Raw genomic sequence first — 26,796 nt, forward strand, 5'->3', positions numbered from 1 at the left:
ATTTTTCAAAAGTACTGACACGCTGTGTGGAAAGTTGTAAAAATATAAAATTACATTAAAAATAATTACATTAGATATGATTACTTTTAAGAGTCACAAATATGGAATATAATTTTCTTTTTGTAAATATTTCAATTATATACAGTAAATATCGGAAAGTAATAAAAATCTCGCAGAGAATTTTATATGACTATGAATATTTTTTTAACCTGATTTTTTATTTTACACATCAGGTTAGCTACGTGAATGTACTTTCTGCTTTAGTTTTATGCCGCAGTTTGATTGGCAGAATAAATCCGTGAGTGTGTAATAAACGACATTTACGAGGCTAATAAACTGTCTAATAAAGGGATAATCCGGTTATACTGTAACGTTTCATTATCCACACAGCCGGTTTAAAATGGCATCCTCTTGTTGTTTCCCAAAGGAGCGGAAGAGATCGTGATTTTCAAATTTTCTGAGCTTGCTATTTTCAGCGAAACAAAGCAACATCCCGTCTATTACTATGGGAATAATATAATTAAGTTCTCGGTTCTTGTTTTCCGAAACGAAAGGAGGAATGGTGTTCTTCGTGGCGCTGACTCATCGCGCTCAGATCGAAGCGGGTTTCGTAATATGAGAGAAAAAAATATTCGTGTGGGGAAGTAATTTGCACATTAGTGCAGCTGAGAATTGTAGTCGAGACGCACGAATCGAACGAGTTCGCTGAAACGTGTTGTGGAATTTCGGAAGCGCAATACGCGCATCCACCGTTTTCGATCTGGCGATGTAGTGAATTAAGCGTTCCTTTGTTTCCCGCGCTCGCAAGGAAGGCGTTTTGTTCTCATAAGCGCGAAGTACACACGGCTGGCCGAGCAAATTAGTATAATGAAATTAGGGTTCGGCGTTGCGTTTTCTGGGCGAGAACGTAAGTAGCAATTCGGTGAGTGCCGACTCATCTATTTCGCAAACAAGCGCGAACGTACCGAGCGTATCGACAACACGAAGAAACCCCGCGTAGTAATTTTGACCTGTGCACATGTTCAATTTTGCAAGTGCTGCAAGAGCGAGTTCGCTCTGAAATCTGTTTGCTGCACAGCAACACTCAGCCATCAATTACGAAAGCCACATTATGCAATTCATGCTATGTCGAGCAAAATATAACCGTTAATTAGCAATTTATATTACTTCGTGTAGTTTGGCTAGATATTAACAAACGTCGAACAAAATCTCAATTTTCGTGTATCGGACAAGTGGAAAATTAAACGGTGCACTCGGACCTGCGCTATTTAAAGAATCTCGCGCGAGCAAAATGGTAACGGGGTCTATTTTCATCCTTGGAAATTTACCTTAAGGTGTAACCGCTTCGATCCTGCTACGAAGGATATAATAGCGGAACGATCGAGTTGATATTGAGCACACAGACGAACCAAGCAAGGCGATTCACAGATATGTACGTATCTGTGCGGAATCGAAGGTGTTGGCAAGAGCGAGACTGGACGAAGGTGCGGCGGCCTGTTCATTCCGCCGGGAAATTCCGGACACTTCGACCCTGCGTTCGACCCCGGTTCGCAGCTCGTTTTGCCGGTACGTGACCGAGATACCGGCTTGCACTCGCTTATCCTCTCATTACTTTCGGCCGGTTTGCAGCGGGGCGGTCATGATTTTTTCGCATCCGGTAAACGGCCAATTAGACGCTGGCGTGCTTCCTGAACGCGCTCCGCATCAGCATCTATTCTCCGTCCGCATATAGGTTCTTAAACATTTTTATCAAAGACTACACGAGATGGAGAAATCGTTAGGTACGGTTAATGAGGGTAAATGGGAGAAGAGCCGGCGTAGCGGGAGAGAGTAGCTACAAGGCGCATGTTTACAGCTGCAAAATGATAGTGCTTTACGGAAAAACGCGCTGCGTACGAGCGCGAAATAAGATACGTATCTCGCGACGTCAATATTTAAGTGGAAGCCTGTTAAAGCAATCTTTCTCAATCCACGTATCTCTCTCTATCTCATTTACAAGCGCAAGTATTTGAAGTATCTCGTATCTTGGCCCGATGAAAGGTCTCTTTGTTACTCGATCTAAAGTTGTTGCCTCATAAGTCGCGCATTGTACAAGAAATGCAAAATCTACAGGTCAGGCACGATTAATTTTACGAGTTTATATTGCAATTACTTCGCTACTATAACATTTATCGCGGCAGCTGGTGAAACTGCGTCATATGGCTATTATGAATGGGCTCGTAAATTTAACACTACATTATTCCGCACGATAATTCCTAATAAACTTTTATCATTATTACCTTGGTGCAATTGTCATTACAGCTATAATTTGTATAATGACTATTTGTGTAAAACAAAAAAAAGTATAAGAATTAATGTGGCAATTCAAGCTGAATACTCGCGAAACGTGTATGACATATTTTTAGTAATCAGATTTTTAGGAAATGTTAAAACAATCACCACGATGCGCGAGTGTGAATCTTAGATAATAGATATAATACCAGCATTAGAATGGTTTTTCGATCGTAAATCATGACGAGGTGGATCGCTGAAAGCGACGAAGGGGTGTGCGAAGCGGCGTATGCTCACGCGCGCATGACTATGCTAATCCGCGCATTCGATGCATGACGTAACATAGGTCTTCGTAAAATCGGGGACAGTGAGTATACCAGACGTGAGGGACATAGCTTGTCGAAGGCCGTGGTCGCGCGTAACGATGTGGACTTACGTGTTTATCGACGCGTTTACACCAGGCGCGTTTACACGCGGCCGATAGGTGCATCCTAGCTATCCGTGTACAGCGGCGTCGTTGGCTCGTTTTCGATCGATCGATCGATAGATAGATTTAGGGCCGCTCGTGCCCCGTGCGACGGTAAATGTTAGTGGCACGTTAAATCCTGCAAGGATGTGCGCTCAATGCTGCTAACTTATTCCCCTCGTTGTGCTCTGTTAACCATCCGCGCCGAAAGTTTATCGCCGCGAAGTAGTAGGAATGTTCGTGAAAGTCGTTCGCGTGAAAATCTGACAACAGTATTCAAATCTTAGTATATAAGCAACAATATCACATCATGAGAATATTTATCCCGAAAATAATATCGCTGTCTTATCGTGAAAATTATATCATCGACTTGTCTGGATTTTGCGTATCTGTTAAGTACTTAATTGAAATGCTAACTTTGTTACCTCAGTTTTTGATGAAACTGTAAGGGGAGTGTCCACGGCTAACTTATAATCGTTGTACTTCATTAACCTAAATTTATGCCTCGACTAAGGAGCGTCGAAGAAACGCATTTCCCACTATAAACTTTTTATTGGACTTTCCATTACATCTTCATTTTACTTTGTTAAACTTTAGACTTTTATATTTTCGTCGTACACCCTTGTTATACAAAAGATTTTTCTTTCAGAATATTGAATATTAACCATAAAGAGTATATCAACTGAATTTTCATACTTATAAACGCGAAGTAATGAGCACACAGAAATAAGACGTTAAGATCAAAAGCCAGGAAGGTTTTTAATCTGGAACAGAAAGATTTTTGTTTTTATTTTCAACAATATTAATCTGACCTTATTCTTTTCTGAATGGGATTAGTGTTATTCACCGTAGCTATCTGTATTTAATATATATTTTCAATTAAATTAGAAAACAAAAAATAGCTATTATATATCTTCCAAATACTTTTTAACTTCGATAATTATGTTATATAATAGGTACTTTTTTCATAAAAAGATGTAAAATTATGAAGATTAATTAAACTTGTGGATATCGGATAAAACATATATACGTTAAAATTTTGTGACACGCGATAAATAAATAATTTTCAATCTATAACTCAAGTAAGAAATCAAAAATCGATTCGGCGGTATAATACGTCACCTCGCCATATTTAGCATTCTTTCAGAGAAACAGCGTCAATTTCTATTTCTATTTCAGTCACATTGCGCTAGATCCCTAAGCGAGTTCATCTCTCGAGTAAAAGCCGGTGACGCTATAAAACGTAGCGCAGTTTATCGTCTGCCACCGCGCGTACGTATGAATTACGAAGAAACGTGCCTACTGGTTTACATAGCGGTGTTACAAACGCGCGGGCGCGCTCGTCTATTCGCAACGTAATAGAGTTGCATTATTACGCTCTAAACTGAGATATTAATGTCGTGTTTACGCGTCCGCGTGACACCTTTGTTGCCTGCCGCATTAACTTGTTTAATGGAAATTTGGCGTCGCGCTACCTGCGAGCTCGCGATACATAACCGTTGATCCGACTGCATGTTCACTGCGATAGTTGCCTGATGCTTCCTGATACTGTTTGCATGATATAATAAATCCATCTGAAATTGTATTTGTTATTTACACATCAAATCACAGATAAAAAGTTGTTTTGTATATATACAAACAATTGTAAAAAAATAGTATTGTAACAATTGTAGAAAAAATAGGGCTGAATGTTACAATAACAATTTTTAAAATTAATAATCTTTTCTGTACATATGTATTTACATACATATTTATTTCAATTAATTAGTTCTATTCATTACGGTTTATTAAAGGTATTGCAAATTTTTGGTCACAGCCAAAAATATCTGATTCGAATTAATTTATTTGCATTGTTTCAATCTGACTTTAATCTGACTGATATCTCTATTATTTTGATTTTTGATTGTACAATAGATGGATTACACACATATTATATGCCGTTTATGAATGTGCAAAAATTTCGAAAGTAGATTATGTAGCCTGCACACTGAGCATTTGTTGTGCACGAACGAGATACAACAAACGGGAGCGAAAGCACACAGAATGCAGTATACGCTAATGAATCAGAAAAAGAATACACAAAGCAAAGCACCATTTTTTATCCGGTTAGCTAATATATGTTCCCTCTAATAAAGAATAGGTGGACGCACATTTTTTTCGCAGATTGCTCACGACGATAATCCCTTAATCCTTCTTCCGCTTCTTCATTTACTCGGCCTCTTTTGTCCTTTTGCCGGAAAAGCATCGCCGAAAATTTTCGTACACATCGCTTCGGCTTTCCCGGATGAAAAGAAACGGTAATCCGAACAATATTTCGGTTCATTGTTCAATTTCATTTATCTTGCCGCGGTAAACGGTCCTTATCGCGTTCCGTGATCTCGCACGAAATTTAGACGTCTCATAATTCGAACGATAAGAGACATCCTAACTACGTCGTAAGGCGGTAATTAAGGGCGATCGAGGTAAATTCTCGATAATTCCGCAAAGTCGAACGACGTCGTCGCGGAGGGAGACGACGAAGAAGAACACCTCACCTCGCCAATTACACTTTCTTTAGAGGGTAATGCGTCGACCGGTCCGGCCGGTTTTTCCTCTCATTATTCGCGACTAAAGTCGTAAAGAGCGCGCAGCGATACGGCCCTGCGGGTCGCCCGTCCGTCCCCTCATCCTTTTCCCCCCCTCTTCTTCTTCCCCTTCCCAGCCATTACTATTCATTAGGATTTTTCCAGCGATGTGTCTTCCTTAAGTTTTGTTTTTCGCCTTCCGCGAGCCGCCGCATTACTAAGTGAGCACGGATTTATCACGCGGTCGTACTTTATTAAATTCGTACCCGGGTACACCTCCGTCGCTTCGCGCGCCCCTCGCCGCGCGTCCCGGATAAGCTCTTTTTTCGTAATTTATTCCGATACGCGGGGGAGATACCCCCGCAACGGGGGAATCATTAAACAGTTTAAAAAGTTAATGTCCCGGCGTGGCCGTGACGCGTTTCTGCTTATTCGTTATTGCGCGTGATATTTCACTTCGCGCGCCGAGCGCCGATCATCTCGAACAACGGAGACGCGAAAAACGCTTATTTCATTAATAAACGCCGAGAATAAACGTTTATTCGTATTAACCCCTTTTATTACAGAGCCGGTCTCTGAATGCGGGGAATCTTTTTACCGGAGCGTTTTGCCACGTTGGCAGTTTCGAGAGCATTTTTTTAAATTTCTTTAAAGTTAGCGTAGGATTAATTGCAACACAGAAAAAGTGGCGTAAATAATATCATCCTCTTTCGAAAAACAAAAAAAAAACTTTACGACAAGTATGTATTTGATGTGAAATCTTTAATTTTGCACATCAAAAGAAGACGGTAAAGCGAAGTAGATCATTTTATACGTTATCGATATTTTCTCATCTCAGTTGTATTATCCAGCTTTCAAAGAAGCGCATACGAAATCAATCTCTATTATCACAGGTAATAGAGTCTCGTCGCGTATGATAAAGTAGTCCTGGCTTTTATCTGCCGGCAACGATATTTCTTTCCTTGCGCAAAACACGAAAAGAGAATGCCGGAAGTGTCGCACCGAAAAAAGCTCGTCCGATCGATCTTATCTCGTTCTTACGTTAAGGTTGGCCGATCGACTATCCCGAAATCAATCGCGGGAGAGAGAGAGAGAGAGAGAGAGAGAGAGAAAGAGAGAGAGAGAGAGTCGGGGAGAGGAGCCCGTCGTATCAGCAGCGCGACCGGTTCAATTAACCATCAAGGAGAGTCCGAGAACCCTGATTCATAGGAGGCTAGACGGTCGGAGAAGGTGGTGGAGCGGGAGGAGAGCGAGTAGCGCAGCTGACAAATCGACCAATCAGTCGCGACGATGAAGTTCTCCGTCTTATGTCTTCCTCTTAGAAGCCCCTTCGCGACTCCATTCGCTTTCCACGAAATCCCGAATAACCCCCCTCCCTTCTCACTCTCCCCGCGCAAGCTTCGTCGTGTTAGGAGAATCGACGGAAGTTTTCAGAACAATCGCCCTTAAAAATCATTCGGTCGATTAGCCCGGAGTGGAAACGTCGCAAAAAAGCACAGAGCTTACCTAAGTACTTAGGGAGAAAAGATAAGGAGAAGGAGAAGCTGGACGAAAGAAGTCGCGAGGAGCCAATGTCCGAAAGGAAGTCCGCGAAATCGTAACTATCCCGCTGAGAGCGAGGAGAGCGAAATTTTCGGCCGACGGTTTTCGCCCCGAGCACGCTTTCGACGAATTGCCCGTGCGGTGCCGTCGATCATCCCTTAAGATATTAATTTTCATGCCTCACGTGTGTGTGTGTGTGTGTGTGTGTGTGTGTGTGTGTGTGTGTGTGTGTATGTGTGGTGCACGTCGCACGTACCGGAAGGTCGTCCGCAATTCGAACGACTTGCGGGGCTGGAGAGCCAGCGGTGAGGTGTGCCGGTTCAACGAGCGAGCGATCGGAGCGCAGCGGGGCGAGGGGCGAGATAACGGAGGACGTAAAGATGGCTCCTTATTTTATCGCTGCCCAGTTATATTGGGGCATAAATCATATTCGGTAAGTCGCCCGTTATCCCGCGCTCTCCAGCAGGAAACGCCGCCCCGACCGCCGCCGCTTTATCACGATGCGGTTTGCTCCTTCCTTCCGCGCCCCGTCCGCGGTCCGCTTTCTTCCGTTTCTTTTTTACCGCGGTTCCCGCCGACGGAAACTGCGAGCCAGCGGAGCGCGATAAGTTTGACGGACGAAGAAGAGCGTCGCGCAAATAGACAACCTCGCGCTTTCCACGGTAATCGCGCTGACGAATTGATTCCGCGATACAATGCGAGCGTTCGATCGATCGTCGAATTTAGCGACGTCCTTTGTACGCGCGCGCGTGTGTGTGTGTGTGTATTGACGCGATAAAAAAAATTACGCCCGCGAGCGTTTCTACGATCAACGGCAAACTCGTTTCTATCTGCAACCGAATTACGTCGCGACGCGGCCGGCGAACTTCGCCAGATGAATTTTCCGCGAGAAGAGAGTTTTCAAAAGTCATATATCACATTACATTTCAAATCAACTCACACTCTAGACTTCTCGGCGCGTTATTAAAACGTCGCGTAAGTTCGTTGTTGAAAATTCTACGGAAATATGAAAGGCGTTACGTCCTGCCGCTTCGTATCCCCTTTTACTGAAAGACTAAATCCACCGATGCTCGTGCGCTCCATCTCGTTTGTTCGCGCAAGATCCGTCCGCGCCATCTCGCATAATTTACCTCGAGCACCGACGGTCGTAATTCCGAGACGACGTGAAGTTGCGAAGGGGACTTAAAAAGTTATCGGTAATTATTCGCAGAAATTGCGACGGTGGCGGGTCGGCGTGCCGCAAACACGCGCGACCAACACTAGCGTGCGGCAGCAGGGGTGTCCCGGTATGTCCGAGGATCTGCGGTGGATTTTAAAGATTTTATGAAGTAGTAAATATACAGACGCAGAGCGGGGGCGCGCGTGCTCGCGTTAAGGACCGGCCTATCTCCAACTTTTTAATAGAGCGATTCGCGAAGGTGAAGGGGGATTCGCGGCTGCGGGTACAACGACCCTTTTTCCTCGTGCTCCCTCCGACTCTTACGTTTCGACGCCTTCCCTTTTTTCCTCCCCGATGCGTCTCTTCATCCCCGCTTACGTGCGACCGCCCGTTACCCTTCCGCCACATTTTTCCTGCATAAACAGCAGGTCGTTAACCAGCACTATGGCCGCAGATCGTATCTGCCTTATCTCAACGAGACTCTATTCTCGGTTGCCCGGACGCTGAAACGAGCTGATCCTTCTTTCATGCGTAAAACCGCGCCGGTCGTAAGTGCCCGACAAAGTCTGAATGTTCTTCCAACGACTAATCTCTCTTCCGAAAATTGTCAATTCGTCAAACAATTATTTTGCGAAAGATAAGAAAGATGGAGGGAAAAACACCCGATATTTTAAATCTGTACGCGAAAGGGAATAAAGTATTTGCGCATCAGTGCTATGTACGACGTATGCAAATAAAACTCTTGATAGACAGCATTACTTTATCCGATATAATTTAACCTACGAATGCAACGCTGTTATCGGAAATAACATTAATCACTTGAAAGTCTAATATGTGTTAGTAACGCCGAAGGGCGAAAGGAGACGTTTCGCGTCGTACGCTCGTCGCAGGCTGATATAATCCGCAATAATTTTCGCATCGGGAGTAATTATTGGCCATCGATCGATGCACAAGACTTCTCTGCCCGTGGCTATTCGAATAAACACGGCACACGATTAGTAATGCGTGTCCTGGCGCGCATGATCGAAACGCATTCGTAGCTAAATACGTCGAAATCCTATTTTTTTTTCACGAGGCCAATAAATGATAATGATACCTCAACTTTTTCAATAAAAAAGCAATAAAGATGCCGAATAATTCTCGATAGCGCATCACGACGTCGCCGGTAAAGCGGATTCCGCAAGTCGTGACGGTTATCGTCTTGACAGTTCATTTACTACGAGAAATTGCCATTCATCGGCTCTTCTGTAAACTAATAAAAGTGGGCTACTTGTAAGTAAGAGGATAAGCGGGCTTAGTGGCTGCCCGACCGACTGAAAAGGCAATGGGCGCTTTCCACTCACGGCAGAGGCTTCGATAAATTATCTTTTGTCTACGGAATTGCTAATTTCGTCGACCGACCGCCGGGAGCCGCGAGTCCGCTTCGAGGGTTCTCGAACGATCTCAGAAAGTGCCGTCCTTTGTCCAAATGTGGTCTATTCGTCCGCATTCACGCTGCGTGCTGGCGCACTGGCTGCTTTGCGCTGCACACAAACGATGAAAGTGCGGCTACACAATGCGTACCTTTGTCGATTATTTGCGCACACTGCAAGGCTCGCCGATATGTTGAAAGGCTCGCAATAAATTTCATGTATTCGTTACATTTGAAAGCTGCAAAATTTTTGTGAAAGTTACTCTGCGCCCCCATTGAAATGTTAAAACCAAATGTTGAATTCAATCCTCCTTTTTTTTTTTTTTTTTTGAAAAACAGTAAAATTGTCATCTGTAAAATTAACAGTGCATAAAATTAATAACACGAAAAATGAAGTGTTGCGTAAATGAAAGACCGTCTATGGTCCATTTTACAATTGTTCATTGCGGATTCCGATGATTGACCACTTCGCGTCGAGTACTATTACTTAAATTGTGAATGCCGTGCATTTCTATGACGAGCCTTTGTAGCGAACATGAGTGCTCGTACTCCCGTGAAATTGAATACGTCATGCTAAAAATCGCTTTTTCCGTGATATTCATTCGAGAAGTTTCTGTCAAAGAAGCAAGTAAAACGGCATGTTGGAAATTTCATACCATTTCAAGCTATAAAGAATATTTAAGTTATGTATATTTTCCAAGTTTTACGTGTTGATTTTGATTTTATTTGTTTTTATTTCTTAAAATATATTATCATTTTGCGCGTAAATATAAATAAAGAACGCAGATAAGAAGAGAACCAAGAATAGACAATAAAAATTTAATATATTTTCTGATCGATTTGTTTTCCACCGTTCAACGACTATTTTATCGTTATATATTATAATAAATAGCTATCTGTTCTATACAAACAATCTTGTATGTACTATAGTTTCGAGAATTTGAATTATAACTTGTAAAATTTGACAAGGAACTTTTTTCCAAATAAACGCTCGTACAAAGTTTACCAAATGATCGATATACGTACGCTTCCGTATTTCGCGAAAAAGCGGAGGCGTGCAAAACTTTGATAACACCTATTTCCGAGGTACTTATTTACTCGTAAATATATTTTTCATTCTTTGTTTATATTTTGAAAAGAGATCCAATCACTTTATTTAATTTTTTACTTTACTTCAGTAGAATATCGCTCACCGGAAAAAGTATATCAAGTATACTTTTGTCTGTTTTCTTTTTCGTACACCACATCCTTCCTCGATCAATAGAAAGAGTTGCGGTATGTGGCGTTAAATACCTCTTAAATTCATTGCATCGCGCGTAAACACCGGGTAGAACGCTCAACCTGCCTGCAACCGATTCTGGATTAATAATATTGGCAGGAAAATCGAACTAAATCACTGGCTGCCAATATCAAGGTATAAGTTTCGCCCGCGCGGGATGTCGGTATATATTTAACGGGCACACACAAAGTTCGGCGGGCTCCCTTTGTCCGCCTTTCTGAAAACGGCCCGCAAGATTTTTCACGCGATTCCACCTCACGTATTCCGCGAAAGTTTTCGCGAAAGTTATCCGGATCGGTTCACGGTCTCCGCCGTATTCCCATTTTCTTCCGCAAGTCGGCCGAAGTTAATCGTGCGCTGATCGATAGATTTGGGTTTGACGGGGCTCCACGTGTTCGATCAAGGCGCGCCCGTTGATACACCACGCTGGACGATAGCGAAATTTGTCAATAAGAAACGGAGGAGTGGGGGAAAGAGAGGGATAGGGAACGGTAGATGGCGAACAGTAATTATACTATGCGACCTGGACCAATAATAGTTGGCGAGCGGTTTTCAATGGTTGCAACTTCGGAAACGGTTTAGCTGCAATTGAACTTCTGGCCAACTTGGCGCGTTCACGGAAGATGGAACGACCGTAGGGAGACGTCGGCGCTCGTAATTCGGAAATTTAGTCGCCCTCCCGGTCGCGGATTCGATTGCCCAGTGATGACGCCTTTTTATGGTCGGAAGGCGGAAGGAGTGACGGTTTACCGCGGTACCCGTCGTGTCGGACGAGCGACCGCGCGCCAGTACGTTTTATTAACGATTTCGTTCTTCTGATGTCGTCGTGCTGATGGATATTCCGGAGCATTCATGCGGCAAACGGTAATCGTCAAGTTAATTAAAAATTATATTTTTAATTCTTATTTTATTACTCGTCTTCCCGCTGTGCATTTGATAAAATGCTTCCGTTTAATAGTCATTCCGCGAATGGCATCTAAATTTATTTTTATCCCCCATACATGATAACACTTTTTAAATTAACTGTCCACTCGTGGAACACGATGAAACGATCGTGATATTTAATAGCAACCTACTTCATGCTATTGATTTTTTTGGCGGCATAGTTAATCAACGGATTTGTTCCCTTGGCAGAAATCAGAAACGTTAACTAGTTCGCGCAACGAGAGCAGACAGTTAATTTAAAAAAATTTGCACTGCGGACGCTACTTGTCACGTGAGGATCATTATATGGCAACACAAGACCTTCGTTACTGGGTAATGGACAATTATACGGTACGCGCGCATGAAGACCGATCGATTACAATGTGGTGACAGTTGATTAATGTAATTAGATCACATTCGTGCTCACGTGGAGATTACGTACATATACGCCGTAACAGGTTGACTTATCTGTGAATAATACAACATGCAATCGCCGGAATGTACTATATCGATGTACCAATCACAGGGTTTACACCAAATTACAGAAAGCCGAGTAAAATACGAAAAACAACTTGTCACAAACGTTAAAAACTAATAGATTAAGATAAAAGAAATGAAAGACACATAAAAAAGTATAGTAATGCTAAATATTTTTTATACGTCATGCATGTTTTGTTAGATTTGTATATATTTCAAGTAGCGAAAAGAGAGAATATAACACTCCTCAAGAGTTTTTAAAAATAATTATTTCTCGCTGGCACAGTGAGACATCAGAGTCAGTCACAGTAAAAACTGTGACATATTAATTACATGTGTTTTTACATCACTTTCAAAGTGCAGTGATATTTTTATTTATTTTACCTCTCTGATAAAATATTTTTTTTATCGATCTTTCTTTCTTCTTTTTTTTTAAATTTTTATATTTTTTTGCTGGCATGTAAAAAAATAATAAAAAAAATTTTTAGATTATTAATCAAAAGAAATAAAGATGAGAGGATTTGAAGTGCGGGTTCGCGAAGATTTACTTTAATCCCACAGTCACTGAAAGAAAGATCTGTCTAACACTGGTTTATATCGTATACTTTCGTATGGTTCCGTTTTGCAAAAGCGGTTATGTTCTTTCGGGCTTGACAAACGAATGCACAAACAGTTTGCGAAGAACATACGGAGAGAGTCTTGGAATATGAATATGTGTTTTAACGCGCAGCAGTGTCATAATTATAACGACGTTGCACGCGAGAAGAGATAACATTTTCTTCGAGCTTTGCACAGTGAAGCTCTTGCCGGCTTTGTTCTTTTCCTCGTCTGCGACGCAGACGACTGGAAAAGCACATCGCTTCGTCTGATTACGGACATCGCTGAAGAGAATGACGATAAAACCGCTTCTTAAATAAAAAAAAGAAACAAAATAAATAGAAAAAAAATTTAAGGATGTTCTTAAATATTATCAGATAGAAATATAACGTAACACAAAGTATAGAAAGAGGATATTTTGCAATTTTTTATATTTTCTTATCGTTTAAATTTTGCTTTGAGCACCACAAGAACGTGTTCTTATTGTTCAAGTCAAGCAAGAGAAATCGGTTAAAGCGACGTTCAATTATCGATTTTTTAATCTGGAACGATAAGACAACCGTTGATGCATTAAGGCGAATCGACTAGAAAGTATGTTAAATTTGTTTCTAGTTCTAAGCTATTAAAAAAATTTGCCATCTGAACAAATAAATCGTTTCAACATCGCAAATAAAAAATTTCAAATAACGTTCTCGCTCAACATCAGTTTCGAAAACATGACCTGTTTCTATTTATGAGAAAAATATATTAAAGTTTGAATTGTATAATTAATATTAACAAATAAAAATATGCCGAGATAAGAAAAATCGCATGTATTTATTTCAACGGGTTATTTTTTAAATCTTATAATATTCTCAATAGTTGCACGCTCGTGCAACTTTTCCTACGCGCTATTCAACGGAGGAGCCGCGATTAAGCACAAAATCTTTCCTATATGCAGTTTCTCATAGAGGCTGAGAGCTCGGTGTAAATGCTTTAAATCAATGGATAAGAGTATAATCCAGATCTCCAGCATGGTATAATACGGTATAATACAGTAGCTGTACATAAAATGTGATATATCGTACAGTGTTATATCGTGCTGGGATTTTCGGCCATTGTCGTTAATCTGCATCGCGACAGATAATATAGGAAATGAATTTTTAATACACTCGTGTCCAAACAGCGTTGTATTCTCTTTATTATTCGATTTAACTTTAATTAATCTTGCCGCATTACACGACTTACAATAAACAAATAAATGTGTGTGTGTGTGTGTGTGTGTGTAATCCTTTAAGTATAAATAAGTTAAAATCTTAATTTCAACGCTAGTTTTCTTTCGCTTGCTCATTTTCTGTTGACACATTATACAAGCCAAACAATTACGTGGAGTTGTTATATTACCGGAAGCTGATTAAGCAAACTGAATTTCCGCCGCGTAGTTTACATCGGCGAAAACGCCGCGACGCGAATGATCGTTCTCACGGCAATAATCGCAATTGGGGTCGCACCCGCTATTTATGCATCGGCGACATTTTATTGGACAGGGCGTCCTCCTCGTCAGCGCCATATTAGATTCCAAAGTGCACCGCAGGCGTGCATACCAAACCCGCCGAGCAACACTCGCCAAAGCGAGGGCGAGATATTGCGATTGGTGGTGAAGACGGTAGCGGCAGTACTGCGGATCGGGGGGTCGGAGGTCCGGATCCCGAAGCCCCAGGAATCTCGATCCCCGAAGTATGCGGGAAACTTATCCGACACGCTATATCGTAAAAAGCCACGCCGGAAGAGAAGGGGGAAACCGTCAAGGCGTTTTAGACGGCGTGGCGAATCTCCGCAGATTTTGCGCCAGATTTATTTCCGCTCCCGCGACTCGCTCATTTATACTCTCCCGCTAAGAACACGCAAGTAGGCTTATCTCGTTACGAGAGAGCTTATTCGCTCGAACTGCTAACGAATGAACGCGATACAGTTTTGTCCGTCGGCCCGGCTATTCTTCCTTCTCGGATAATTCCTTTCGTATTCCGCAGCTTGTCGTCGTGTGTACAGATAATACGGATAAATCAATAATCGCAAAACGCATCAGGCGAACATAATTGGAGACGCTATCGGCGTGATTCACGTTCACCCGGTATAACGGTGGAACATTATCGATGGATTGCCAAGTTTGCACATAATATAACGACAAAACCGCGCCCAACTCCGTGGACAGATTAGCGGAGCCACCGACAGCGAAATCCGAGTAGCCGTAGCACAAACCTAGCGAGGCTACGGTTAATTGGGTTAATCAGGTTAATTGGACACCGCGCGGATCCAACAGCACTATAAATTCAAGTAAGTTAATGCGATCGTGGTCGGACGTCTGCTGACCAAAAGGTCAAAAAGAGACCTAAAGGTAAAGGGCAACGGGGACCGTCAGCAGCGGTTGTGTGTCGTGCTTTCCTTGCTATTAAAACGCCCGACTCTAAAGTAGTCGAATTTAAAATCCACGGCCGCGATAAATATTTATTACTTCCGCTGACATTGCCTTTTGTCGCATATCGTGCAAAACGGGAACGACCCGAGAAGCCTCTTTATGGACGAACTTGATCCTGAGGCGCGCTGAGAATTCTTTTTCAACGGTCGCATGGCGGCGAGCCAGAAACCAGATGTGTTTGCCGAAATAACAAGGTCAGTTGTTGCAGCTTGAGATCGGCACGAAAGGACGGAGGCTTTCCCATTATCGGCTTATCGAGTTACCCAACTTCATGTACTAATTATACCGGCGCGTTTTACGTACCCAATAGCAATCGCCAAAACCCCAACCCAAGCGCCTGTTTTCTCGCCGGTGGCGGACAAATATTTTTTTCGTTCGCCTGGATATGCATACGCGCCCCGACGCGCAAACAAGCGCGCGCGAAGCGCTTTTTCGAATATCCAACCGTGCGATGGATCGTGCAGATCGCTTCGCGCCGATTGACTTAACTCGATCGCTATCCGATGGGATTTATGTGTAAACATGTCGCGGCGGTATCGCAAATCGTAAAATATAGCACCGTCCGTGGATATAGCGCTGGTCTGCCGTAGAAATGATCTCCAAATTCCGAGACACCGTGTATTTTTTTCCCGCACTCCAGTGACTTGTAAATTCATAAATATCGATAAAGCGAAACATATTTTTTCTTTCACAATAATCATTTTTGTGAATTCTATTTAAATTTAAATCTGCAGACTATAATAACCGGCAATAATATGTTATTTATTACGAGAAAGATAAAAATTTCGTATCAAAATAAGAAACCATGCATGAAACTAAGATATTTTGTGTGCCGGTCTTTCATATTAAGAAAAAAGAAAAATAACATGAACGCATTTTATTTTGCCCGGTTCGCTGAAAGTATGTTTCAAGAATACGCATATATCTCGTAATCCTGCGGTCTAAAAGGAAGGAGCGAGTTCTCCTACCTTTGGGAATCAGTTTCACCCTTAGGCTGCCTGATAGGACGGCTTTTCCATGGATGGACGATTTGCTCAGTTCGGAAGAATATTTTTCTACAGTTCTATACGAGAGGGATGAACAAGGTCGTACTTCCTTCCCGACATACTTTTCTTTAAACTGATCCCTTTTCTAGATATACCTTAAGTATTTATCTCAACGCATTTAATAATTATTTATTGAACTTTTCCCTCGCAGCACGTAAATCGCGGCTTTCGCCAGATCTTTTCGCGCCCATCACTCTTAATACTTTAATACCTTAATTTTACATCCTAAAATAAATCTTCAATTTCGTAAATATTAATATAAACGTGAATAATATATTTGTATATGTATAATATTTACATATTTATCATCTTTTCAATTCAAAATTATTGAACTGTACAAGAATATTATCAAGTTTTATCCATTGAAATTCCGGCAGATAAAACCCCGTCTTATCTTCTCATTCCTGACAGCTTGTGTAGGGCGTAAGGTTGTTAAGTCTTTGAGTGGCTCAGTAAGTATCCCCTAACATCATCGTGCGGCCTTCTAGGCCGTTAGGGTGAAAACCCGCGAAAAATCAGTTTCCAAGGCGTGAAAGATCTTCCCCAGTGGGTCGGTTGCTAGGCGGGTTAATCCATTGCGCTGGTATCCTTCGCACTCTGTCAATTTTTACGAGATCATTTTTTTCGTCGTCAGCCCTTGATCGCGGCAACTTCACCCCCGCGTCAACTCTGTTCTCAATTTTGCCACAAGACGATTTTACAGTAGCGCCAGACCGATTGATGCCCCCGATCGTCATTTCTCGGCTCGCGATTTGATTTCGACGCTTGATATCTCTTTTGAAAACCGAGAGGGAAGGTTCTCTCGAAAAATATCGACTGTTTCCACGACGGAAACTATTGCAATATGTCCTCGGATGCGATCGGATATCAAGGGAAGGAAACACGTCCACTGCTTTCTTCTTCACGCGTATATTTTATAAAGGTGTCACTTTGTCACGACACCCTATTTCGAAAGGATTTCACTCGCATGGTGTGACAAAAATATATTTTTTACATATTTTATTTGAGATTGTCGATCTCGTTAGTGCGCGTTCTTGCATGAATAGCGCCTTGCAGTAGCGATTGCAATCTGTTTGCAAATACATAACTCCTTGCGTAAATATCAAGTTATTTGCACCAAAACGCAGATTGTACAAATATATTTAAAAAAATTTAATTTTGTCGCATGAGTTAAATAAATAGTGAAATGTCGCAAAGTGAATCAGAATAACGCTCGGAGGAATAAATACCCTGATCTTAGAGGTAACAACCTCTAAGAGCTTTGCTTATTCTCGATTCGCGATATCGCGCGAAGGACGCCACGACTGAAACAAATGACTGTCGCATAAATTACGATGGTATCTTGACATTCCTTGGCGTTGCAGACGTTTCGGATCCTCCACGAGAGAGGTCTCACGACGCTCCCGAGAAGCTATTACCACCAGCGTAGGTTTTATGGTTCAAGGACCACTCACTATCGAGCGGCAACCCTCGCGAAACACAGCCACAAAGAAATTCGATTTATTCTTCCGCCGCGACAGTAATCAGCTCCTTGCATTACTAGAGCACCTCTCATATATACAAGATTTATCAGAACTGACACTTATTACAGCTTTGGTTTCTTTGAAATAAATTAATCTTTTTTTTAGTTCAGCTTCTCATATTTTTTCAATTCAACAAAAATGAACAAAGAATAATAATGATAAAAAAGAAATATACATACGTATATATGTATGTATGTTCAAGACATTAATAGCCATCTGCTTAGAAGAAAATCAAATCGAATAAATAGTGGTAGCAAAGTTTGTTTAGTGCACATGAAGGGAACAAATTAATACGCTTCATTAAAGGTGATAAATTCGAAAGCAGAGCTCGATTTCCATATTTTATAGAATCCTGTCATTCGTGGAGAGCCTTGGTCTTTCGTTTCAGCTGGCACATCAACTCGCGCGCGCGGGATGTATGCGAAACGTTCGGAAATATGAGAGTCAAGAGGACGGAATGACTGCGATCGGCTTATAGTTTGCGCACAAAGTACTGTCGAATCGGTAGGATACGTAAAGAGCGAGGAATAATCAAAGCGCACTTCTCTGCGCCGCTATCGCGCAACGACGATCTCGAAACAAACGACCGCCGTATAAATTACGATGATATCTAAGCGCGGAGCTGCGCTCGTGGCGCTTGAATACTAGAATAGCAATCGAGTAGTCTTGAGTGTTCTCTGTTTATGCTCGTTAACATGTCGGTCGACTTCGGGCCATGGTTCACGGCCGATCGATTTACTTAATGAGCACACCGCAAATATCTGCCAGGTTTTATCGATCCGACTGTTCGCTCGACATCAACACCGGCGTCAATATAGCAAATAGCTTTATTAAGCAATCGAAACCCGGCGTCGCGAAAGCGTCTAATCGCACAAACGGAACGTTTTATTGATGGGACCGAGAAAGCAGCGATCCGCTTGAACGAGGGAATCAAGGATAATTTAGAATCGTCGGATAAATCTGACGGCAGGTATTTCATAATTAGGTTTATGTTTCACGGGACAATCTCCAGATTCTTGATGGCATTTGGCACGGGAAGAGCATTCGCGTGCAAACGGAAAATCGCGACTCGACGGCTCGGGCTTACGGCGCTGCGTCAGATACCGGGGAATGTTCCTAAGACATCTGCTTGAGTATTCTCCTAATGTAAGTCTTCGCTATTGCGTCCCTCGTAGCTGGAGCCTCTATTATATTACGGCTGAGGTTATTCGAAAGGGGGAGAGAGAGAGAGAGAGAGAAAGAGAGAGAGAGAGGGACTCAGTGCATTTCCTGAGAATCGACAAATGATTATTGATGCACGGGAAACTTCGAATCGTGCGAGCGAAATTATTGTCCGCGATTATAAATTCAGTAGTTTTATCAATCATTGAGTAGAGAGATGTCGCGGAAAATGATGTGAGGGGGAGGGGGGGGCGCGCAATATGAGATGCGCAGCTGGGCCCACGGTGGAGGGACAAGCGCGCGATTTTAAGTGGCGTGGGAAAGCAGAAATGCGAAGCGTTCGCCGCGCATCCATCATCCGATCCGCATTTATCGTATATCGTTTGGCATTGGTCTACCTGCTCTTCCGGCTGCTCCCATTGATAAGGGAGATAAGTGTACCCATCGCGCATCTCTTGCCGCGGAAGAAGACGGACGACTTTCGGATGACGGCTCGATTTTCCGTCCGTCATTTGCGCGTTTCATTTCTAAATTCGAATCAATCAGCGTCGTAAGTTGTATTAAATGAAAACATTTGGCCTACAGCAGATTGCCGGTTTCCTGCTGGCAAATGCGCGACTGATTAAATTATTGCTAACAAATTTGCAATTTGTTTACATACAATTTTATCCATGGGAAATAAACTCTGAAATAATTCAATTCGAAAACATTGAAGAATGCTTTGATATCGAATAACAATAATTGTCAAGCGGTTTCTGCATGGCAAATATATTTTTCTCCGTATAAAATGTTTCGCATATTGTTACAAAATTGTTTTGCAATCGCATAAATTTCTTATATCCGTTCATACTGTTGGCGACCGTGTGGGACAGTCACGCACTTTAGCTACAGTTTTTATACGTCGTAAACCCTTTTAGCGCCTTCTATGCGAAACCATTAAAGACAGCCCGCGAGTCTCCTTACGATGCGTGAAGCATGACCCAAGATACGAGCATAAGGCAGGATTTTATGTTCAATTTATTGGACACGCAGAAGTTGAAACAGCCTGTACGCTATGTTCTTCCGTAGCATCGCCGGAACGACTGTTCGTTGAATAAACGACGAACAAAAGTGCTATACTAGTGCTAACTCGTGTGGAAGTAAACTTTTATATTGCCGATTCCCGCGCGTTATAATTTCGGCATATTCTTCTGGTTACGTAACTTTATGAGCACTTGTACGCTTGTATACCTTGTTATGTAAATTCAAGAGATCTGTTCTGTTTTATTTTCCTTATAAAAAAATAACGCCGCACTGAACATTCAAGATTAAATATAAATTTCGACCACAGGCCATCTTTAATGTTAAAAGCCCTTGCATTATTTGCAACTTTTTCCACAAAAATTTCATAAAACATTTTATATCACCAAATATATATGTTTTGTACAAAATCTGTGAACATGTAATATCGAGAAACTGCTCGAGTAGAAAGAGAATTGATGATTCCCATATCCGAGACTTTTCAGTTTTCAATCGAATAATACGCTATGACGGTCGCTTCAAAGAGCGAATAGATCATTGCTCGTAGAATTCTGCTCGTGTTTGGTCCACGGCGAGTAGAATCGCTCGATCAGTGCAGCGCCGCGATACGCTAATAACCGTGAAATTAACATAATGTCATGCTACACGAAGGAACGACAGCCGTTCATGCTGGTAGTCGGTCCGACGCTCAAAGGGTTAAATGTAATACGCAGCAGAGCTCGAGTTAGTGGCAGATGTTTCGGCACTAATTTCTCGTTTTCGCCGAAAAGGCGAAATAGCACCAACCTCGCTGTCTGTGATCTACGCACTAAATAGAGGGAGAGACGCGAGCCGAGGAATTTTTGTCCGTTACTCCGCACGATGGCCAAGTGCGACGCAGTCTACGCGAACGACAAAATATCACCCTCTTCTGAGATCTAAACGATAGGATTGGAACGAGATTTCCAATGGCCGTGAAACCTTGAAGTTGTGCGTTTAGTTTATTTGCTCGAGTGTAATATAACAAAAAAATACGTGAGTAGATTATTAATACTAGTTCCAAATAGTGTATTAACGTCTGGATTCTTTCTAGCTTTGCAAAATATCGTGCAAAATATTTGTGCTTATGCAAAACCCTGATTTTTACGGTTGAAATTTGAGTCGCAATTTTTTTTATGAATTTTACGAGTTTTATTTGCAACAAAATGGAAAAATTAACATAAATATCTTCTTTGATCGTATAAAGTTATTTTTGCAACGGAGACTGACCATAAAAATAAGATAGAACTTTTTCTAGCGTTCTATATTAACTGCAAGAACTTAAAACAAAAATGTCACATAAGAAAAAGAAAAAAAGTCAACATGATATATTAATTATGTTAGCCAAACAATTATTGTTGGCGACATATCAATGTAAGTTTTAATTAAATCTCAATTATATTTAAAATATTTATATATTATTGCTAGCGCTAGAAAAAGTTCCATCTTCTTCATTTTAATGTGACATTAATTTCCTTCTGAATTATAAATGTGTTAGAATATTGATATTGTATTCCATAATTCATTTTTAAAAATAGTGCACGAAATTATCCAGGAAATGTACAAAACAATGCTTTGGATATCTCATATTGTTACGGAAGTGAAAAATGTCCTGTCATGTCATCACTTAACTTCTTATTTTTATATCAATGTACCATAGTGTACCACATTTATATCACAGTGTATCACAGTGTCATTTTATCTGATATTTTATAACAACGATGACATCACGATTGGAAATAAATCTGTAAAGATTTATAAAGTTTACGTTTCAAACTCTGACTATCAAAAATATTGAACAAAAATGGGAACACGGAACTTTTTGACATCTTTTATTTGATTATCCAGCTAGAAAAAAAATGAATTCAAAAAAAGTCTAATTTTTCTCTTCGGATGACCTCTTTTTATATTATTTCGAAACGAGAATTATATTAATTTAAATCAATATTCGAAAACTATAGTTTTAGACTTCAAAACATTACGATCCGCTCCTGCTCGCGTCCATATCTTCGCTTGCGTCGATAAAAGAAGTTCACGAAGGCGAAAAGAGAATAGCCACTAGCTAACCACGCTCCATACTTGATTCGAATCTGACTGCACTTTATTTTTCTTAATGCGGGCCTGCTGCGGGCTATACGTTACCTGTCGCGTCTCAGATCGGCGGTAGTGCGATTTCAAAGAAACCACCGACCACCAAATAAATCCCATCCTCGCTATATCGATTGCCTTCCAGGGTTGTACCGTTCGTTTACTTGCTTTGCTAATCCCCCGTCGCCCAGCGGGAGTCGGTACGTGTCCGTGTAAACACGCGGTGGATCGATGTCGCCGCGAATGAAACATCGACCGATCGGTGAGTGTAAACGGTTAAAAAAAAAAAAAAAAAAAATATACATATGTACATACATTTGGTATGAGCGACTTTATAATGCATCTCGAGCAAAGAGTTTGATGTAAATCGAGTATAAAAAACCAGTGCAATATACGGGAGTATTAAACATATATACTGCAGTGCGCCTTAAATGTCGCGATTGCATGTTTGTAAAAGATTTTTTTGCCGCCGCAAAAGACGCGGGGAAAACCACGCAAAGTAAAATTTTATTCAATTATAATCATGTATTATTATCAAAACTGTATTTGTACTTGTGTCTTTTAATCATTCTCATTGAAACTTCATGAAGCATTCTGTCGAACAATGCGTCTAAGTTCGCGATGAATGAAAATTATCTTGCGAAACAGCGCGAGGTTTGCGCGTGAAGAAAAACACACGCAGCGATATCAGGATAAAAAGGAAATTTGCAATACGCGTAATTAAGGTGATATACGGACTCGATAGCACACGAGGTGTTTTCGCGCGAAGTTCATGCTAGCAAATATCCAGGCGGTTTTTTCCAATGCGCCAAACACCAAGCGATTCACAAAGGAGCGTTGGTAAACGATGGCTATCATTGTTATCGGCAGATCGTGTATTTATATTAAAATAATATCGAGGTTTGCCGGCTGCGTATAATTAAAGACGCTCCCCGATAACTGTACCCAGCGCGCGATCGCGGCGAGCTTTTCAATGCAAACGGATATAAATCGTAGAACTTGAAACGTAGAACAAACATCTCCCGATCTTCGCGGCAACGTAAAATTTGAAAAATTTTTACACGCGCGCCTATTTCGTCCTCGCAACGCAAATTTGCCGTCTCTTTCGCATCCGCTTGCTACCGTCCTCCACGCGTTATCAGCGCGACTGCGCTGCATTTTTGGTGGCGGAATGCGCGGTGGATATCAGGATTCGCAAGTTCATTCCACGGCGTTATCGCGACTATGTGGCGCGCGTGTTACAGCCACTTTTCACATGCGCGCCGCGCTCCATTGAGCGTAATGATACGAAAAAAGAACAGGTGCCGAGATTCGTTTCAATTAACTAGCCCACGTGCGCCGGCTCGCACAGGCGGTCCTGGTTCGCAGTTTTCAGTGAGCAGCTGCCGACACCGGGAAAACAAATATCGGAAGTTGAGCCGTGATTTTTTAGCGCATACAGAAAATAAAAATACTTTTGCAGCGGGTTCCCAGAGCTAAATTTTAGTGAAAAAAAATGTCACGTCGACCTGAATTTTATTCTCAACGGCTGCGGAGATATAAGACGAAAATATGATATTCACCGCCAAACGCGTATTTATCGCCGTAACTGGTTCGTTTGTTCCACAGTAAACAAGTACTAACGAGCATCGTTAAATCGATATTTCGGAAAGAGAACAACCAGTGCTACACACTACAACTTGAAAGCAAAAGAAAGACCCTTACCTTTTTCCTCGCGCAATCACATTGTTCTTGTTCCGAGACGCTGAAATAGAAAAACTTAAATTAAATTAATGTTAGACGCTTATATAGAAAACATAGAAAACGATATTAAATTTAAAAAACCGCTTGTTTTCGATATGTAATATTTAATTTTACTTCCTTATTTGACGGACATTCTATAATAATATGCTATAACGTTCGTCCATCGTTTCTGCATCGTTAATAAAGAGATCGAAGGATAGAAAATTAGAGTTAGATAAATATGCATGCACGCGCTTTTTGAGACTCGCGCAGCGCGAAAGCCGAGCTTTAGCATATATGAGAAACTCGACGCGGCGCCGGAACGCGCGTTCGAATATATCCCGCAGATTCCATCAGCCACGTCACTTTGTGCTAACACGAGGTGTCCCAAATGTCGTTCTCGTCGGTGGGACGGTGTCGTTCTTCGATGCGATGCTTATAGAATGCAGGAGCGTATATTAGATTTACATGTAGATAGTGCTCAAGCAGGCCGGGCGTATAGACGGATGGGAGGAGCGGGCTGGCGAAGGCCAAACACTTTGCAAGGAGTAAGTGCCCTCAGGGCACGAATTGAAAATCAGGATTCCAACCTGAGCTAAGATAGGATAAACTGGAAAGCGCGTAGGCGAAAGGAGGAATACTCGACGACGAGGACAAGGGGGGGCGGGAGGGAAGGGGGATTTCGTTCGCTTACGTTTTCGCGAGCGCGCTGGCAGACGTAACTGGCAAGAAGATTCGGCACGCTGGCGAAGTGCACGGATTGAATATTCAACTGCGACATGCGATGCGTCGGAAGAGCTTCAGTCTCCGCGCATTAGCAAGATTTTCGTTCGGCAGCGCAATTATATCCCGGGCTGCGTGGAGATGCCGCTGTTCGGATTATCGTCGCCGAGGCGGAATACACCGAGACACGCTCGCGTGTGTGCCTCGCGTGTGGTCTCATGTTTAAACGTTCCGCTTTCGAGCCGGCGGAATTAGCAGTACGTCGACGATAGCGCGCACACAAACAAAATAGTTTTCGAGATGCACAAGCGGAATCTTCAAGACGCATTAATAATCGATGTAAGATTAAGGCTAATTATAGCTCCAAGTGATATCTCCGAATTTAGTTATTCAAGGGTTATGGATTAATGGCATTAAGGATGGAGTAATGTTAGTATAGTCGATTATTAACAGGAGTTAATAATTTATATAAGTAGTAATGGAGAAATTACACACAAAATATGTATGATTAACCACCTTCATATATCTAATATAGGATGTAAACAGTGGTTGGTATTGCTCGGACTGTACAACCGCACTGCGACGTAAATGACGCAATCGTTTTACATTTTCTTTTTTTTTCAACTTATAGCCATTAACAAGTAGAGCGGCCAGTACGCTCGATAGCAACGTATCGTATTTATATGACCACCTGAAACAAAACGAGATGAGATGGACGCTGAGAGCCATGCAAATTTCGATTATTCGATGTCCAATATCAACCTGTTTCCCGTTTCTTCCTTTTTTACAATCTGAGTTTTACTTGTTATTCATATCAGGAACAGATATAATCCTAGTACATGGAACAACGACAATTGCTCGCCGCTATCAAAAATTCATGTGCATGGGAACTTTTTCCTGCTTTCTGGATTATGATAGAAATATTAAAAATTATTTTGATCGTTTCGCAAGAAATATAATATATTATTCATTAGATGTCCTTATAATGACCCTCACACAGAGAAGATTAACAATTGAAAACAATTGGAAAAAAAAATATGAATAAAGAACCCATTAGACAATTTTTTATATTAAACTATGACTTTTATGATAAGCTAATAAAAATAGAAAAATATAGATAACATAAAATAATTAATAAATGTTAGAAAATATAAATATAAATAGAATATAAAAAATAGATTCTGGAAGAATATTGCTGCGATACACTTGACGTATCAATAAATGGCTAATATTTTTACAGCACTATCTCGCAACTCTTAGCGCGCGAATAAATGTCGAAAGAGTCTGCTGCACCACGAAATCGTCATATTCGTAACTCACGACGTACGAGACTCCGGTCGCTTATCTCTCTTCCAGCTCAGCAGTTAGTGGTAAGGCGCGAAATTTCATAAAGCTACAGTTGGAGCGAAATTTGCGCCTAGCGCGGTGGCAGCGCCGGACGCGAGTCGCACCGATACGATCGGCGAAATGGCACTTGCGGGACTTTGCGTCTCTCCCGAGAGACGTCGATGATGATGGCCGCAGCAGCGTTTCCCTCTCCCGAAATTCCCCGCCGTGTATTTTGTATTCCGCGCAGTGGCCTCCGCGCACACGAAGTTAAACTAAGTGCAGTTTGTGCTCACTGGCCATCATAACGCCGGGGTATATCAGGTCGATTGGGATACGTGCCGCATTCACCCTACTTAAGCCACGGTTTCGTGTTCCGTTCTCGTTGCTCGAAGCTTCGGATAAAATTAGGTATCCGCCTCGCTGGCTGTTATATAGTTATATAGAAAGCACCATCTGCACCGTGCAAACGCCGTTGCAATTAGTGTCGGCCGAAAGAGCTCCTCGGCGATTACGTTTCCGGATGTGCGAAGGATCTGGACGCGTGTACGTATGCAGGCAAACGGCAGAAAAAAATGCAGAAGAAAGTGCGAATTTATTCAATTGCAAGACGAAACACATGTGCCAATTATACGAAATCCTTGACTTTCCATTTACAGAAGACCGTGTAATTAAAATATTTTTAAAAATGTGAACCTGTGCCGGAAATAAAAGAAAAGAAAAATGAGAATTGCCAAAAGCGTACCGTTCAAATAATTTTTTAATTCTACATTTACAACAATAATTGGTTGTCCTCGTTTAACATTACCGTGTCGGATATTGATTGCAGATATTCTTTTATTTTACAGTCGCATCTTTTATTCTCGGCTGCCTCGACGAGATTAAATCACCGCCGGGCGGTCTCAGTTCCGTCGATAACGAATGAACGTTCATAAAATCCAATATAACAAAAAGCACTTTAATAGCCGACAACATGCATTATCGCTCTTAACGAGTTTTTCATAACGTAACGTACGTGATGTTG

At 41.7% G+C, this 26,796-nt stretch overlaps 1 protein-coding gene and 1 long non-coding RNA gene across 6 annotated transcripts in view; one reads left to right on the top strand and one right to left on the bottom strand.

The window, feature by feature from the left end:
* Window positions 1-26,796, top strand: part of LOC105668806 (neural cell adhesion molecule 2-like) — a 237,523-nt gene that overhangs the window by 27,876 nt on the left and 182,851 nt on the right. The gene's annotated exons all lie outside the window — the stretch shown is intronic.
* The window catches only part of LOC105668807 (uncharacterized), a 328,884-nt gene that overhangs the window by 26,237 nt on the left and 275,851 nt on the right, over window positions 1-26,796 (bottom strand). For both annotated transcript variants that reach the window (XR_001100172.2, XR_010889288.1), the window contains exon 6: window positions 23,706-23,745. This is a non-coding gene — a long non-coding RNA (uncharacterized lncRNA). The remainder of the gene's footprint in view (window positions 1-23,705; window positions 23,746-26,796) is intronic.

Source organism: Linepithema humile, chromosome 3, assembly GCF_040581485.1.
Source record: "Linepithema humile isolate Giens D197 chromosome 3, Lhum_UNIL_v1.0, whole genome shotgun sequence".
Classification (NCBI taxonomy): Eukaryota; Metazoa; Arthropoda; class Insecta; order Hymenoptera; family Formicidae; genus Linepithema; species Linepithema humile.